The 3,793-nt window shown below is 39.0% G+C and overlaps 1 pseudogene; it reads right to left on the bottom strand.

Moving 5' to 3' along the window:
- Positions 1-999: 999 nt before the first annotated feature.
- LOC108295801 lies at positions 1,000-2,088 on the bottom strand (annotated as a pseudogene).
- Between the last annotated feature and the right edge of the window lie 1,705 nt (positions 2,089-3,793).

Raw genomic sequence — 3,793 nt, forward strand, 5'->3', positions numbered from 1 at the left:
CCAGAAAACTAATATTTAGATACGGGCTTATCTGGTTCATAATATTCTAAACAACACTGCTACCATTACTATTATTACTAACTAAAAGTACCTAGAATGTGTCAGATATTGACATTCTACATGTATCAATTTATTTAATTCTTACAGTAACATGATAAGGTGGATACTATTGTTATTCTAATTTTACAGAATACATAACTAAACCATCACTTTATTGCCCTAGTCTTTTTACTCATATTATTAAAAAACAACAATTGAATACTGGTCTTAAATTAGTTATGAAGTTAGTTATATTTGGTTATCTTTTTAGCATAAAAACTCTAGCTAAAATGAGCCTTAATATGGGTAGTGCTTTTTTCTTTGCTCCATAAAATAGACCAACCCTCCTCGCAGGCTTAAAGCTAAAAACCAAGAATCAAATAACAACCTGAGTGTTGGAGTTGCATCAAGGTTTTTGCAATGTAAATTTCTTCCATTACCTTAGTTTAGGTCCTAAGCTTCTCTAGTTTGAATTATTATAATTGATATCTTTTTATTTATTTACTTTTTTTTTGAGACAGAGTCTTGCTCTGTCTCCATGGCTGGAGTGCAGTGGCATGATCTTGGCTCACTGCAACCTCCGCCTCCCAGGTTCAAGTGATTCTCCTGCCTCAGCCTCCTGAGTTGCTGGGCTTGCTGGCACCTGCCACCATGGCTGGCTAATTTTTGTATTTTTAATAGAGATAGGGTTTCACCATGTTGACCAGGCTGGTCTTGAACTCCTGACCTCAGGTAATCCACTTGCCTTGGCCTCCCAAAGTGCTGGGATTACAGGCAAGAGCCACAGCACCCAGCCTACTATAACTGATTTCTAACTGAGCATATCAGTCTCTTCTTCATTGATGGCATCCTTCACCCACACTGGTTGAATTATTTTTATTATTTACGTACCCGTTTTAAAAAAATAATGGCTGTTCAATAAAATAGGACTTTTTTCTTTTTGGCTGAGCACAGGGGACTTTACTGATGGAACATGACAAGGTGGAGCTTTCTAGGCCCCTCCCTTTTCAGGTAGTCTGCATGGAAATTGTGAAGAGGGGAGACTGTGAAGAGCATGATCGGGTCTGAGCAAAGCAGGGACTCCACAGCAGCTGAGGGCCTCTCTCTTCCTCTCGTGCTCTCACTGCAGCTGGAGGCCATGTGGGCCATGAGGTTCACCACCCTGTTGCTGTAGCCAAATTCACTGTCATACCAGGAAATAAGCCTAATAAAGTGGTCATTGAGGGTAATACCAGCTCCAGGATCAAAGTTGGAAGAGTGAGTGTCGCTGGTGAAGTCGGAAGAGACAACCTGGTGCTCAATGTAGACCAGGATGCCCTTGATAGGGTCCTCTGATGCCTGTTTCACCACCTTCTTGATGTCATCACATTTGTCAGGTTTTCCAGACAGCAGATCAGGTACACAACTGACACGTTGGTGGTGGAGATATGGGAGTCCATGCCAATGAGCTTCTTGTTTAGCTCAGGGATGACTTGACGGTAGCCTTGGCAGCTCTAGTAGTTAAAGTTATGGTATTCTGGAGCGCCCTCTGACCATCAGGCCACAGTTTCCTGGAGGGGCCATTCACAGTCTTCTGGGTGTCAGCGATGACATGAACTATGGTCATAAGTCCTTCTGCGATACCAAAATTGTCATGGATAACCTTGGCCGGGGGCGCTAAGCGATTGGTGGTACAAGAGGCATTGCTGATGATCTTGAGGCTGTTGTCTCACAATTCACTTTCATCATGAACATGATGGCTTCAGCAGAGGGGTCAAAGATGATGATCCTTTGGGCCCCCCTCCCCAGAAGTGAGTTCCAGCCTTCTCCATGATGGTGAAGATGCTGGTGGACACTACAGCGTACTCAGTGCCAGCATTGCCTCATTTGATTTTGGTGGGATCTTTGTCCTGGAAGATGGTAATGGGATTTCCATTGATGACAAACTTCCCATTCCCAGTCTTAATGGTGCCATGGAATTTGCCATGGTGGAATCATACTGAAACATGTAGACCAGGTAGTTGACGTCAATGAAGAGATCATTGATGGCAATAGTACCCACTTTACCAGCTAGTGACCAGGCACCCAAAATAGCCAAATCCCTTGACTCCAACCTTCATCTTCACCATCATGTGGCTGGTGCTGTGATGGACAAGTAAATGCGGCTGTCTCTCACGGGAGGAGCAGAGAGCCAAAATAGGGCTTATTCTATGCTTCTAAGAACTGAATCCTGGCCACACTTATTTCTCTAATGCTGTCTCCTCTGGCTGAAAGTAACAAACAGAAAGCCCAGTATCCACTCACACAAATACACTCATCATTCATGCCTTTGCTGCAGAATGTGTCTGTCATTCTTGATTAGGTTGTGATAATAATTTTACTGTTTACTATTTATTGAGGACTTACATTGTACCACGGCTTGTTCTAAGCCCCTTGTGTGCACCTATGTTGTAGATAAAAGAGCTGAAGTTTAGAGGAGTAGTTTGCCCAGAGTCATACATTCTGTAAGTAGGGTTTCTGAGATTAGAATTCCCAGCATTCTAATACAAGCCTGAGTTTTTAGCCATGATACCTATTGCTACCTGCTTATTTCTCACACTGAAGAATGGAAGGGATCATACTGACACTGCAAACCTAACATATACATCTTGTTTTCAGGAGGCAATAAGATAAATTGCATGGAAGCTCTGTTGGGAGGAATTTGGATGCTGTTACTGTCCCTTACCCTGAAGGTAATTATAAGGTCTTTTGAGCCCAGAGCTTGGCAATAGTTGCCAATGTTGATAAGCCAAAGGTGGAGTATTTTCCTTTTTCCTTTGGTTAAAGATCAATTCACTTCTTTCATGTTTTCTTTTTAGTTGATAATAAAGGAGAAGAATAAAATGATAACAGATGTGAATACTTAATCATGTTGCTTAATCTTATGGAGTGACATAAAAATATGGTTTGCTTTATCTAGACAGATGTGGTTTTATAAAATAATCATGGTCTTTTTGTTTGACTTGTAGACTAATTATGCATGAAATGGGAGTGCACTTTCTGGAAAGGTCATCTTCACTTTTAAAGTATTTCTTTACGCATTCATGATTGTCACTTCCTGATCAGTGTGGGAAAATTTGAGATAAATAAAACTCTATTCTATGTTAAAGGACTATTTCAAAGATTCCATGTTTAACGAAATAAACCTAGAAATTAGAGAGCTGTGGTTACTTATACTAATTCATTCTGAAGTCTTCTCAATGCCCTTTTAAAAATCTGTAGCTTTTTCTTTCTTATTTTTTTCAGATATCAGGAAATTTGGATTTCCAGTGTACTTAGCTTATTCTCAATAGTGGATGAAATAATTCATTTAGCATGTCCATTATGACACTAAACTAGTAATTCAGGGTAGTTAAAATTTCAGTGGATGCTGAATTGATCCAAGAAATAGTTTCAACCTTGTGAACTGGTTTAGAATTCGTTGTCTATCATTAAATAGTAATTAAACATCAAAGGCTTGAAATGGCCTATAATGTGCAACAGCAAGTTTGTGTGTTAGAATAAGACACTTGAATTAATATATAGCTCATATTTTTATATAGCAATTATGTGGTGATAAACAGTATAATTATTTTATTTTTATGAGTTCATTGTCTACATTTTGTATTTTAATAGTAGTTATGTAGTAATTGTCTACTCTGTGGTGATAAACAGAACACTTTTTATTATTTTAAAACTCATTTTCTAAAAGGATAACACAAAATTGGTTTATTTTATTTTATTTTATTTATTTTTG

The sequence above is a fragment of the Cebus imitator genome, unplaced genomic scaffold, assembly GCF_001604975.1.
Source record: "Cebus imitator isolate Cc_AM_T3 unplaced genomic scaffold, Cebus_imitator-1.0 Scaffold659, whole genome shotgun sequence".
Lineage (NCBI taxonomy): Eukaryota > Metazoa > Chordata > Mammalia > Primates > Cebidae > Cebus > Cebus imitator.